The following is a 14,669-nucleotide window of genomic DNA, read 5'->3' on the forward strand; positions in this document are numbered from 1 at the left end:
TTCCTCACAGTGGGAGAGCACGAAGCGCTAGGTTCCAGACGGTTGGTGCTCCTCTACTTGGTAACACCATCCTTGCTTCCTGGCAGCGGGGGCAAGCGGAGCGCCCTGCCCCCCCCCCCCCCCCCCGTCCTCCCCCGCCCCCAGCACTGAAGTGGGCGTGACCCGGCTGGAGACCCGTTGCCGAGCGGCCGCCGTCCGCGTCAGTGTAGCGGGGCGAATCCCTGGGCTGTGCCCGCCGGCGTCGGTGAATATTGCAGGAATCGGCGGCCAGCCACGGCCGGCGGCGCGTGAATGATTCACCGGCACGTTTGAATGATTCACCGCCCCGTTTCAGTGATTCAACGCTATGTTTGGCGTGATGCATGGTATGTAGTGGAAGGCTCGCGTTTATTGAGTTCGTGATTTACGGAAATGTGTCACTTTTGGGCTTGGGTGCCCGTTTGCCAGCGGGGTTTTAAGGCCGAGGTGTCAAAGTGTGTTTCGTAGTTACATTTGATGCATATTTTGGTTCTGAAGTGTTTCTCAGTTTTCTTCGCGGCACAAATCCGTCTTTACGTAAGCTGAAGCCACTGTCGCCACCTGTCAGAAGAATCACAGATCGCGTGCCCTGTTTAATGTAGCGGAAAGTAGCTTAAAACGACCGAGCATCTGCGAAGTCTGCCATTCTGTTCTACTCGCAGAAAATCTATCGAGATCACTGGCTGAACGCTCAGCGCATTTCTCTGATTGATATGTATGGATGATTTGCTGTTTTGATGATGTCACTATTAACTACGACGGCTGAGACACTACGACGACTACACTACACTATGACGACTACGCTCCCTCCCCGCACATCTAAGAAGCGCGCAAGGTGGCGTAGTGCAAGGTAGTTCATGCAGGGTGGCGTAGTGGTTAACGCACCTGCGTTAATCTCTACGCGTATGGCAAACCGGAGGTACGGGGTTCGATTCCCCGCGGTATCCGGCCTTTCCGCCAGGGTGAGAGGCAGGCGACGCCGTATGCAGCAGCAGCTGAGTGCGTCGTAAAGCTCCAATGACAACGACGACGACAGGGTGTAAATACATTTGGCTGTAATTTTTGCGTGCGTCAGAAATATTAATTTGCGTTGTCTTACGACGTTTACTGAAACCCCCTGAAAGTCACATTTTGAATTCGTTTCTGCTATTCGTATCGAAAGATGCTTATCGCCGAAATATCAACGCATCCATATGTCCATTCTCTTGGTTTTTTGTCCGAGGAATAGGGCTGTTACTGCTTTCTCATCTATGTGCATAATGTTCCTCGCAAATGCATTCAACAACTTATGTAATTTTCAGCTCTGTCTAGGTCGAATCAGATCGTTTGAACACGGACAGGCTCACTGCAGTCAGTATCCATTCACCGCTACTGATTCACTGGCCCGTTTGAATGACACATCACCCCGTTTCAGTGATTCAACGCCGCGTTAGGCTGACGCATGGCATGCAGTGGAGGGCTTGCGTTTATTGAGTTCAATTGACGGAAATGTTTCACCTCCGGGTTGGGCCCCACGCTTGCAAGCTGGAGTTTTAAACGTCAGAATGTTTAAGCTTGAGGTTTGAAAACGGTTTACTTTGTAAAATATATTTACATGTATATATATATATATATATATATATATATATACATGATATGTTTGCACAGGAAATGTGTATGTTCAAGAATTATGAAGGACATTGTGCTTGAATTGGCACTTTTTTCTTTTCTTTTTTCTTTTTGATGACATGGATGTGCGTCGCACAGCCTGCCTGAGACAGCCCTGGTGGCCGTGTTTCAAACCACAATGGTATGGGGCAGTTTCTTATAGTGTCACCTCTGTCTCCTCCCATGAGGGCCGCCCATGTGGTTGTGTTTGGATTCTCTACATTTCGTTACTGTCACGTTTGGATAATATACCTTTTTGGTGATACTGCTCTTGATACTATGTTTGCGGATGTATCATCCGGTAAATTTGCGCTCTATTGGGGTACAAATGCATCTAACTGCAAATGCATGATCCGTAAATGTCCGTAGCTTTTTTAACACTCCTATTGAGGGTATGAGCAAAGTGCTTGGTTCTTGAATAAGTGGGGAAACCCCCCACTACTCAAGAAGCTGTGTAAAACGTGCGAACACAATACGGGACCGACGAGAAACCCTTGCCTATCACAACCTGGTAACCGGGTCAGTTCTGTCCAAGCCAGGTGAGCTCAAATATGCTGAATGTGGCCCGTGCTTGTGTTGTTTTGATCATCACTGAAGGTGGTCGCCTTGTTATTGGAAATGATATTAAGTTGGGCGTTGCCAATATGGTTGGGAAAGTTGCAAGCGGGGAATGGATCTCAGACTGCGATTTTATATTGACGATGTTTGCCTCAGTTGGTTTGCATCTTGAGTACTGGAGACGGCGTTCTAGTGATGACAGAGAAACCTGCCGCCAAAGTGAACCTTTTGAAACACACTAACGTGGCTCACAAGTTTTGCTGTGGCATAAGAGATTATAGACTCTTAAAACCACCAAGCTGTGTTGACGCTACTACCACTACACTCTCAAGGCGGTCGGCTGGGTTGCCTCAAAAGAACAAATTAGACAAGAACACCGCTGGAACATCACCCGAGACGACCTCACCAGAAACGATGCCATCGCCACCTCACTACCAAACAGGAAGAAGATCCGTGTTCTGGAGACTGTCATCAAAGCGCCGTCTCCAAAGCTCAATTAGCGAAGCGATCCCTCGGTCACCCGTCATCTCATTTAGACATGATGAGTGTCATCATCACAGACTGTTATTTTCGGCATTTGTTTCGCAGTTGGAATAATTGTGCCTCCCAAAGCGTCAAACACCTCTGTTTGGCGTGGTACAATTTGACGATCAAACTAGATTGGGGTGTATCTAAGCGCTTTTCTGTGAATATGCCTGCGCCCTTATTGTTGTGTATGTGCCTTGGCGAACGAAATATGTCATTTTGAAACGTCAGGCCAATTTATAGATTATGAGTATCGATTATCTACTTTTTACCCTTAGTGATCAACAGAAGGTTGATCTTATATACAATACGAAAACTTGGGCATGCACAAGCAGGGTCATTAAATGTGCGTTTTTTTGCCAAGATCTTCAACAAGCATTGAAGATGATTTGATGCCCACGCGCACTTATTATATATATATATATATATATATATATATATATATATATATATATATATATATATATATATATGTATGTATACATATTATACAGATATGAATTATGATATTTGTCATAGAGATAATCAATAATTATATAATATACATATATTATAGATTGTAATTTATTCCTCATTATGTATTATGTTTATATTGATATGCTATGTTATATTTATTATTATATATGATTATTATAGATATTATATTTATTAATTTGATTGTGATAGGAACTTCACCTTGTCTTTCCGGTGCGCTTTCCATTCGGTTATTTCTTGTGAGGAAGTTTAGTGATGACGGGCAGAAATTTCGCACGCCTTGAGTGATGCGACTTCAGAATTACGAGCATGCACTGTTCCAAGCATACATAGCTGTGCCTTGTTAACATGCCTCGTGCCGGGCGTCCCACCATCCGCCTCAATAATTCACGTGAATGGATTGCTTTCCGGTAGCGGACGCGAGTGCTGCAGTTAGACGTACACTAGACAGGGCAAAGAGCGTTAACTATTGCTGCTAATTGCTCAGTGCGGCGCCTGAAAGAGTTATGCAACGACTGGAGTCCGTTGAAGGAGGTTAAAGGCAGTTAAAATGAGGTTATGGACGCCGGACATTGTTGGTGACCCGTCGTGTTCGCTGGAGCTGCGCGTCGTTGTGTTTGTGACGGGGTATGTCGTTGAGTGCGAAGCCTTGTTTGTGCTTGGTGTTTCTCATCGGAGGAAGCCCAAGTGCGTAGTCTGGCATGGCTCCTGCCATGAAGCGCTCTTGACTTGTGAAGCGCTGTCACGGCGATGTTTGCGCGCGCCTGACCTGACCTAACCTGACCTGACCTGACCTGACCCGACCTGAAGGATCTGAAGGTCACTTGACCTAACGCTCCTGCTCACAGGTGGCCTCAGGAAAAGCGAGCTGAAAATATATCGGGCTTGCAAGAAAAGCATTGCCCGTCTGCAGTCTACAGCTAAAGCAGACAAGCGCGGCGGCGGCGCCGGCTCCTCTGTGGAGGATAGCGGCGACGATGGCGCCTCCGGCGGTGCAGACTCAGACGACGCCAGTGCAGACTCAAACAGTGGCGGCGCCAGTGCCAGCGAAGACTCCGATGGTAGCGATAGTGACGAACGTCCCTTGGCGAGCCTGCGCAAAAACTCGACGAGGTCGCGAGCCAGGGTGGTGCTGGCATCTGACCCGAACTCGTCCAGAGTCGCAGCGGCGGCGCCTGGCCGGCGTCGGCCCGAGTCAGGAGCGAGTCGGCGACTCGGTCAGCCCGAGTCAGAAACAGAGGAAGCGCAGGCCGAGTCGGTGTCGAGTCGAGGCCAGATCCAAGTTGAGCCGGAATCCAGCCGGCTCAGCGCCAGTCAAAGAAAGAGCCGTCTTGAATCCGGAGGGGGCCCAGCTGCTAAACAGGCGTCGTCTCCCATCATCACCATCCCCGGCCTGCCGCCAATTGCCGTCGCTGCCCCGGTCCGGCGGCCGCCGCCGCCGCCGGCTCCGGCCGGCCGCTGCGTCAGCCCGCTGCTGGACGGGCTGGGGGACGAGCTGAGTGGCGAGCCCGCGCTGGGAGGCGGCTTCATGGACAGCCTGCTACACTGCGCGGGCCGGGCGGAGCCGGCGCCGACGCCGACGCCGACGCCGATGCCGACGCCGGCGTCGACGCCATTTCGACGACCGGCTCCGCGGCCACCGACGGTGCCCGGCTGGCAGGGCAGGAGCGTGGCCGCCGTCACCGCTGTGCCGCTGGAGGGACGGCCGGGCGGGCAGCAGGCCGAACAGCCGGCCGAACAGGTGCCGCACCACCTGCTGGAGGGCATGCCCGTGCTAGTCACGCTGGCTGAGGGCCGGGTCGAGGATATGACGGTGCTGCCATCGGGCGACAGTGAGCTGAACTCGACTTTGCCGATGGCGAGGAAAGAGGGCGGCGGGAAAGCCAGTGCCGAAACCAGGCCCGTTCACGGCCACCCCAACGACAAAATTCCCACAAAGACTGTAACCTCCGCATCGTCTGTGGGCAACAGCGCTGACGGATGCGGCCCGAATGGCAGCTTGCCGGTGTCGACGGCAGATGGCAGCTCCGTCGCGCCGGCCGGTGGTGTGGGCGGCGAGGAGCACGAGCCGACATCGTCGATGCCGCTGCTTGCCTCCCCGGTCAAGGTCACCGCTCCCGTGCCAGTGCCAGGCTCTCCGGAGAACCCTGCTGCCGCCAGGTCTATATTCGACTCCCCGGCGAAACCAGGTCCGGCGTCGATATTTGATCCTCCGGGGATCGACTCCGACTCCGACTCCGACTCCGACTCCGACTCCGATCCTCCGGGGACGTCCTCGTGTGCAGTGTTGCTGCTCGAGTCGCCAGAGAAGCAGGACCGGCCGGCGGGCGCCTCCGGCTTGGCGGACTCTCCGGGTCTGCCCAGCTGTCCCGTGCTGGTGTTTGATTCCCCGGAGAAGTCTGGTGTCGTCCCGCCGCCTTCCGCCTCCTCAGGTACGCCGGATTCTCCGACCGCGGTCGCAGAACCACCGAAGCCGCCCGTGAGTTCTGAATTCCGGCGCGGTACCACGGAGAAGCGTGACGAGCCGCGGCTGAACCCCGGCTCTCGCGAGAAGCCTGGCGAGCGGGTGCTCGCGGAGGAGCGGGTGCTCGCTCCGGGGAACCTTGATGACCCAGTGCCCACATCGCATGACTCGAAGCGGTCTGACAAACCAGTGCTCGTAGAAGACTCCTCGGGCAGTTCTGGAGACCTGTCAGCGGATGATTCTCCAGAGTCGAAGCACTCCGCGTCATCGGCGGACGCGCCCGCGGGGCCGCTGGCGGTCGACCCGGCAGAGGACCCGGAGGAGCCTTTAGCGACGGCTGACGCCCCGACGGAGCCTACCTCGCCGACTCCCGGTCCTGAAGAGGAGGCCGGCGGCTGCTCGGCAACGCCGGCCATGCAGCAGCACCTGATGACGCTGTCCGAGCTCGGCTGCCTGCTGTCCGACTCCGACTCGGACGCGGACTCTGCTGACGGCTCGACCGCCGGGTTCGCCGGTGATGACTCGAGCGCAGGGTTTGCCTCCGCCATCGCGACGTCGGCCCTTCCCCTCTCAGAGCCCGCCTCCGACCGTGCCGGCGCGAGCGCCTCTGAGAAGCTGGCTGAGGCTCCGAGCGCGCCGGCCAGTGCGCCGGCCGACGCCTCCGCCGCTGCGACCACCTCCTCCCCGCCGCCGCCGGAGTCTGGCCGCGCTGAGGAGGCCGGTCCGGCCCGCTCGGCGGCCGATGAGCGACCTCTCGCGGCGGGTGGCGCGGCGGAGCCGGCGGGCGTCTTCCAGCAGCCAGGGCCGGTGTGCGGGCGGCGGAGGAAGACGCGGCGGCGGCGGGCTGAGTGGGAGCGCCGGCTCCAGCAGCCGGCCACCCGGCTGGACGTGCGGGAGCTGCTGCGGAACATGACGCTGCTGGAGGACGTGCCGCCACTGCCGGTGACCGTAGCCATGCCGCCGCCGCCGCTACCGCTGGAGCCGCTGGCGTCGACGCTGCCGCCGCTCAGTCCGCTCCGGCCGCTGGAGGAGCCGGAGCAGGCGCAGCGCGGGCGGGACTCGGTAGATGGCGCCAGCGGCGCTCCGCCACCGGTGCCGCCGCCGCCGGCACAGCGTCGCCTCCTCCACCTCGACTCCTCCGGCTTCGAGCTCTCGGAGGGTCTGTGTGTCGGGGAGCGGCCGCCGGAGGTGACCAGCCCCCTAGCGGCGGAGCGAACGGCGCCGGCCAGGCAGGCGCACGCGAGTGCCTTGTCCTGTGACGGTGCTGTGGAAGGCAAGCCTGCTTTCAGTCGCGATTCTGGTGGTGCTGTGAAGGAAGCGAGGGCTGAGACGGGTAGAAGTGCTGGGAGTGGTAGAGTGCCGATGGTAGCGATCGGGGATGCAGGAGAGGCGGTGGAAACCAGCAGTATTGCGGTGGAGAGGGTAGCGTCAGAAGTACGTGGTACAGCTGCAGACGGTAGGAAGATGTCTGAGACCAGCAGTGCTGCTTTGGAGCAAGCGATAACCAAGGCCAGTAGTAAAGCAGTAAAAGGTAAGACGACTGTCGGTGCGACGAACCATACGGGAAAGATCACTGAGGACAAGGAACTCACGAACGACGCGGAGGGCAGGAAGGTGAATGAGGATGAACCCATCACCAACGAGAACTCCAGCCAAACGGCCGAACCCCAGGGGCCGGTCGCGGGTTCGGCGTGTAACGCGTTTGACGCGTTACGCGTGCAGCCCGCTCGCTGCACTGCGGTGGTTGGCAGAGGGGAGAGCAGCACGAAAGTGGATGCCGCAGTGTCTGACCCCAAACTGAAGGCTTTTCAACTTGAGAAGAGCTCGCCGGCCGCCTCCGCAGAACACGCATCGCGTCCGCGCCGCTCGTCTGTCATCTCTGGGTCGAATGGCGAAGCTCAGCTTCGGCCGCCGACCGCCAGGGTCAGGAAGGACCTCGCCGGGCGTGCGGCGGCGGACACTGCGGCGGGCGCCGGCGGGACGCGACGGAAGACCCGGCCTCGGATGGGGACCGCCCGTCGGACGCCCGACGAGGTCGCCCCCGCGGCCGTCCCGGAGGAAATTGTGCTCGAGGTCGAGATGACCTTCGACCCGCCGGCTAATCCCGGACGGCCGTCACGCGTGGCCGCTGTCCGGACCGCGCACCACCTGTCGACAGGTGGCGAAACCTCTGCATCGATTTGTGCTCCCCAGGTGGAGCTAAAGTCGGATGTGTTGGGCCTTGGTGAAGCTGCAAGCCATGCAGGTAGGAACGAGGCTGGGGCGGGTACGGTGGAAAGCAATACGGAAGAAGAGAGAGTGAACCCAGTGCCTGTCTCAGCTACGGGCTCGGCATCAATGGAGCTGGAGGGAAAGGCAGTGACAGGGAATGGACCCCGTCACCCTATCACGCCGATGCTGGATATTGTCAGCGCTCCAGTACCAGCGGTCACCGTCAGTGCCTCGCCAATACTAGTGGCGCCCGTCGATGGCCCAGCATCAGCAATAATCGCTGCAAGCTGTGCGGCACCATTGGTACCTATCACCAGCTCCGCAGCACAAGCAATGTCCGCTGCAAGCTCCTCAGCACTAGTGGTGCCGCTCGTCAGCTCCTCCGCACCAGTGACACCCCTCACCAGCTCCTCCGCACCAGTGGTACCCCTCGCCAGCACCTCAGCACCAGTGGTTCCCTCAGCCAGCTCCTCAGCATCAGTGATACCGCTCGTCAGCTACTCCGCACCAGTGGTACCCCTCGCCAGCTCTTCAGCACCAGTGGTACCTTTCACCAGCTCCTCATCGCCAGTGGTACTCCTCGTCAGCCCCTCAGCGCCAGAAGTGTCCGTTACTAGCTCCTCCGCATCAGTGGTGTCCGTCACCAGCCTCTCAGCACCGGTGGCGTCCATTAGCACGGCTGCAGCGCCGGCAGCGCTCCCCACCACGTCGGGAGCACCAGCGGCGCCTCTCGCCACCAGGACGGCGCCCTCAGCAGCTGCGCCCACCGTCCAGCCGTCGCGGGGCTGCCGGTTCGACTGGTCTGGCCGGCGCCGGCGCGCGCCAGCCGCCCGACGCCACCGCGTCCTCCGCCTGATGCTGCGCGGCGCGCTGCGGCCGGCCGCCACGCAGGCCGACCTCGCGCGCCTGGCCGGCGCCTCGGTGACGAACTACGCCGAGCTGGAGCCGCGCCACCGCCTGCTCGGCGCCGCCTGGTGGCGGCAGCGGGAGGCGCTGCTGGAGCGGGACTGGCTGCGGCGGGCCGGTGGCGGCGGCGAGGCTGGTCCGGCGCCGACGCAGGCGGCGGCGCTGCCCGTCGCCGCCCTGAAAATGGAGCCACCATCCGCCGTCTCGGGAGCGCCCGCGGTCAGCGAGCTGCATTTCCAGCGGCCGACCGTGCACAAGGCGGCGACGAGCGATAGTCCTTGCGCAGGGGCGCGACAGCCGGTGGAGGAAGACGCTGGTGAAGATGCTGATCGCCATGTTGAAGGTGGCAGGGAAGACACGAATAGTCCGTGTCGCGGCAAGGAAAGGGTGCCGCCTTTGGCAGCCGAGAAGTCCCGTGTCAGGGAAGCGGACAGTGACGATGAACACAAAGTCATGAAAGCGCAGCTTTGCGCCTTAGAAGCAGGGCGTGACGTAGCTTGTGAGGTCGTGGAATCGAGCGGTGAAAATGGGTGCGATCTGCCCAGGGCGGGGAGAGGGCGGCTACGTCACCACTCCGGGGCCGGCAGCGAGCAGTCAACACCGAGTCGCACCAACAGAGCCACTGATCCCGCTCCCAGCAGCCGGAAGAGGCCGCGATCGCCCCAGTTGGCCGACGACTCCCGCGACTCCCCGGCTGCGAGAGTCAACCGGCCCGTACCTCACCCCTCGCCGCCGTCCGAAGCGGCCAGCGAGACTGACGGTGGCTTCAGCGACGGCATACGGCGGGGCCGGCCCCCCTTGCGCCGATCCCCGCGGCAGTGCGGCGGGCTCGCGCCGGCCGGCCGGGGCGCCGACCCGGACGGTCGGCCTGGACCGGCGCGGCGCCGGCTACGCCCGCTGCGCCGGGCCTCGGCGCTGTCGCCAGTACGCGGCGGGCGCGCCGGCGCGAACGCCGCGGCGGCGGCGGCGAGGAACGGACGGCCGGCGAAAGCGACGCGCAGCCGCCGAGGGTCGGAGTCAACCCGCGTGTCTGACTCGGACTCCGACTCCGGAGACCGCGTGGACGTGGAGTCAGACTCTCGGGACGAGCCGGAGTCGGACGGAGCTCTCAGTTGTGGGCCGAGAGCAGAGCTTGCCTCTGCGCGGAGCTCGGGTGGCGAATCGGAGGAAGAGCCGCGCTGGTGCTCCGGTGGCGCGTTCGGCCGGCGGGGCCGCCGGCGCCAGCTTCGGAGACCCGTCATCTCATCCGATGACGAGGCGGAGGAACAGCACCCGGGCGGGCTTGCGGCAGTAGTGACCGACGTCGAAGCGAGCGAGAATGACGTCAGAGCGAGTGAGAATGACGTCAGAGCGAGTGCGGGTGGCGTCAGCGACGGGAAAGCCAGTGACGAGGGCGCGAGCACCGACAGAGTGAGTACCTCGGACGTTGATTCAGCCAGAAGCATGCCTGACGCGCCAGCAGTGTTGCGTGACGGCGCAGAATGCATTGTAGAACCCCCAGCAGGCGCAGAAGACACCGTAGTCAGCGTGGTTGACACAATTGAGGCCCTGAGTGCCGTACCGGCGGCCGGCGGCGACGCCGGGGCCTCTGGGGCCTCCGGGCCGCCGTCTCGGCCGGAGACGCCGACCGAGTCGTTCCTCGGCTTTTGCCAGGTGGCGCTGGCGTCGCACAGCCCGGCGCCGGCGGCGCTGGCGTATCAGCAGCGGCTGGAGGCGCTGCTGGGCTCGCCGCCGGCCGCTGCCGCAGCGCGGCGCCACCAGTCACCGGCCGACGTCACGGATCGGCTCGGAGAAGACGCCGAACGTGGCGACGGTGAGGCGCGGCAGGGGGGCTCGGATGCGGAGGACGACCTGCGGCCGCCGGAGGGCGCTGAACGCACTCCAGAGGCTGGGCGGAGACGGCAGAAGGTTGTCCAGTCTTCTGCCGGTGTCCCTCGCGAGGCGCCAACCCCGCCCGCAGCTCGGTTTGGTGTGCAGACTCTGGCGCAGACGCCTTTGACGTCTCAGCATGTGAATTGGGCGGTACGGCCTCTGACATCAGGTCGGATGAGTGTGCTTCTGGACAGTGAAGCCCAGACTTTGTCAAGGACGCCCGCAAGACATCTGCCTGTGAACCGCGTGGTCCAGTCTCCGACACAGACCCCATCCATACCTCTGCCTGTCGCGACCAGCGCGGTCCAGCCTCCAACACGGGCTCTCCCACGCCCCGCGCCGCTCGCCCGTGCCGTCCACCCGGCCGCCGCCGCCCCGCCAACCCACCTGGCGGTGTGCTCGGTCGGGGCGCTGCTGGGCCCGACGCGGGCGGGCCGCGCTAGGTCCGCCTCCCGCCCTGGGCCCGCCTGCCGGCCGGCCCCGGCGCCGCGGCCCGGCTCGCAGCCAGGCGGCGCCGGCCAGCAGCTGACGGCGGCTGCGCCGGCGACGCCGCCGGCCCTGCCGGACCCGCCAGGCGGCGCTGTCAACGGCCGGCGCGCCGAGGACGGCGGCGCGGCTGAGGTGGAGAGGGCGATCTTGGGGCGAGCCGGGGCTGTGGAGGACGAGCTGGAGGAGGAGGCCTCTCGGCCTGCCGCGGTTGGCAGTGGGCAGAAGGTGTGCTCCCGGCCGGCGGAGGCGGACGCCACGAACGTCGGCGACGGTCATCACAGTCCACCCTCCAGCCTCCCCTCCCGTCCAGATCTAGACAAACGGCCGAAGGGCGTGACATCCCGTAAGAAGCCGCAGGCATCGCTGATCCGCAGAAGCCCAAGTGCCGCCGGGCGACCCAAGAAGAAGACGGCGGCCATCCTGGAGCGATGGAGCCGCGAAGAGCGTGACCTCTACGCGACGAGCGGCCGGCCTGCTGCCGGCTCCGAGGCGGCCGCCGGGCGCCACGTCAGCGCAGTGGAGGAGCCCAGCGCGGCGGCCAGCGGGCGGCGGCGGGCGGACGTGTCAGGCGGCAGCGCCGCGGACCACCGGCACGTAAGAGACGGAGACTGTGGTGAGAGTCAGGCGGCCGACGCCGCGGGTGATCGCGCCCCGGCGAGGTCGGGGAGGCGCGGCTCCGACATGTGGGAGGGACGCGGCATTTGGGGCGGACTGACCGCGCTCGAGGCGAACTCTTCGGAAGCGGGATCTCCGGCTGGGTCTACGACTTCATTGGTCTCAGCAGCTTCCCCGGCTGGCTCTACGACTTCATCGGCCCCAGCAGCTTCTCCGGCAGCTCGGCCAGCTCCAGCCTCCCCGGCTGCGTCAGCGGCTTCAGCCCTCTCGGCAACCTCGGCAGCCTTGGCCGATTCCGCCGCTAGACAGCTGACTCCAACTCTCGTTGGGGGTGTCCAGTCTCTAACACGGACATCGTCAGCCTCCTCGACGGCGAACAGCACGGTCCAGCCTCCGGCACCGGTAGCAACGGAACCCCGGCTGGCTAGCGACGCCCAGCCGCCGCCGCCGCCGCCACTGGCCGTACGGAGCCACCTGGCCGTGTGTGGTGTGGGGGCCCTGCTGCGTCCGCGGCCCTCGCCGGCGGGACGCGTCTCTCGACTCACCCGCGGGTCACTGCGACTCGAGTCGTGTCCCAGCCGCACCTCGGAGTCGGCGTCGGAGCCGGCTCGCGGACGCAGGTCCGGGTCGGCGTCAGAGGCGGGCTCAGGGGAGCTGCAGCGTGCGGTGGGCGAGGAGACGGCGCCGGTCGGCTCTGGAGCCGGTGTGGAGCAGGCCTCCCTGCCCGCCGGCACCGGCACCGCGAGGACGCCCGACGCGCGGAGGGCGTCCTCGACCAGGGAGAGGGAGGAGTCGCCCGCGCCGCCGCCGCTGGAGGACCGCCCGTCCTCCGACGCGGCCTCGCCAGCCTCCGACTCCCAGCTCATGGTGTGTGAAGAGGAGGACGACAGCGAACCGCCGTCTCTTGGCCCGTCAAAGCCGCTGCCGAAGGCTCCGGAGCCTCCCGAAGTTGCCGCAGTCGAGCCGGCGCCGCCGCCGCCGCCACTGCCGAAACGGCTGGACCGCCCTCGTCTCAGTCGGGAGAAAGCCAAGCCGCCAGGGCGCGGCTCCCGCCTGCTGGCGCGTCTGCGCGCGCACCAGCGGCCTGCGCCGCCGCCGGGGTCGCCGCCGACACGCGGCAGACCTCTCCGGTCTGGGTCTGGGTCTGGGCCTGGGTCTGGCAGGCCGGTCCTGGACGCCGCCGCTCTCCGGCGCGGCCGGCGACCTCCCGAGGACTTGGAGCCGCTGGGCGGCGCGTGGACCACACGGCCTCGTGAGTCGTGCCTGCGCGGCGTCAGCGTCGGCGGCGACTCGCCCGACGCGGCCCAGCGGCGGCGCCAGGTGGCCGCGCGCCTGCTCCGACGAGCTGACTCGGCGAGGCCTCGGGAAGCGCCGGTGGCGGCGCCGGTTGCCGCTCAGCCGCAGGCGCAGCCTGGCTTCAAGCGAGTGGTGAAGCGAGAGGTCAAGCCCGTGGCCACGACGGCGGCACCGCGTGTGGGATTGCCCGCGGTCCCGCCGGTGTTTTCGCCAGCAGTCTCGCCGGAGGCGAAGCCTGAGGCGCCGCCGCGGGCGGAGGAGGCGGCCAGCGAGCCGGACTGGCGGCCGCCGGCCAAGCGGCCGCGCCTGGCGCACCGTGTCTCCTCCCCGCGTCACCAGCCGGCGCCACCGGCGCCGCGGCCGCCTCCCGCCGCCCCGCGCCGCTCGCGGAGCTCTCTGGCCGCCCCTCAGCTGCCCAGCTTCTACCAGCTGCTGGACGCGGCGCCGGCGGCGGCGGGAGGCGCGTGGCGGCGACAGCTGCCCGGACCCGGCGGGCCGCTGCCGCCCTCCGCGTCCGGACAGGGAGGGGCGCTGGCGGCGGCGCCGGCTCCTCCCGGCGTTCCGGTGACGCCACCGGTCGGAGCTGCTGGCAGTCAAGGCGGGCCAGGGCCGCCGGCGGCCGCAGGGGTGCCTCCAGCTTCCAGAGACGCCCGCCAGGTGCCAGGTGCGTCTCCGTCTGATGGTGGGTGGTGGGGATGTGAACGATGTTCGGACGGGCCGGGTGACGGCGTGAGGCGGATGTCTGATGCACAGGAGGCTGCACACTGCGCAACATTTCAGCTTGCTGCCGTCAGTGTTCAAGCGTGGCTCCTTTACATTTTCTCATTTTATTTTCGTAAGGTAGGTGTACTGCAATTGCAATCCCGTCTCTGAATTACCTGATGTTCTTTAGAATTTTCGCCGTTTTTATTTCTGTTGAGCTCGAACTTGGTCGGCTGAAGATATGATTTGCACTGTTTTTTCGTTGCTTGAAATGGCGCTGATGTTCCGGAATGAGTTGTCTGCGCCGTGTTGGAGGCCGCCCAGCTGCGCTTCATGAGAGGACGGCGGCGGCGTGCCGTCCAAGTGACCTGGGCTTTCCCCACCGGCGGCGGCCGGGGTCGGGGTCGTGATCTCTGACGGCTATCTGGCCGAGTGACCTGGGCCTTCCCCACCGGCAGCGGCAGCGGCCGGAGGCGGGGTCGTGATCTCTGACGGCGATCCGGCCGCCCTGGTGTCGCGGATCTGGGACACCGAACCCGACACCACTCAGTGGTCCCAGCTGATGGCCAGACTGCGGCGGTGTCCGGCTACCGACGAGTCCATCGCCAGGTGAGGGGAGGGAGCCAGTAGGACGGGTCCATTTGCTTCGGAGGGGTGTGGCGACAAGGCGTGTCGATGTCTTGCGTTACGGGATGGGCTGCTGTGCAGGGTAGTTTTGATTACCAGTTGAGATTACTGCCCCACATGGGAGTCCGGGGTTGGGAATCCGGGAATCCGGGAACACATGGGAGTCCGGGGCGATACGTAGTCGATTGTCAGAGCTGGTGACTGCCGCTGGGAACGCGTTGGCTTGATCATGCGAAGGAGGTGCGTGGCCGAGCGCCGGCAGTAT

Source organism: Pollicipes pollicipes, unplaced genomic scaffold (genome assembly GCF_011947565.3).
Source record: "Pollicipes pollicipes isolate AB1234 unplaced genomic scaffold, Ppol_2.1 Scaffold_1600;HRSCAF=1878_pilon_pilon_pilon, whole genome shotgun sequence".
NCBI lineage: Eukaryota > Metazoa > Arthropoda > Thecostraca > Pollicipedomorpha > Pollicipedidae > Pollicipes > Pollicipes pollicipes.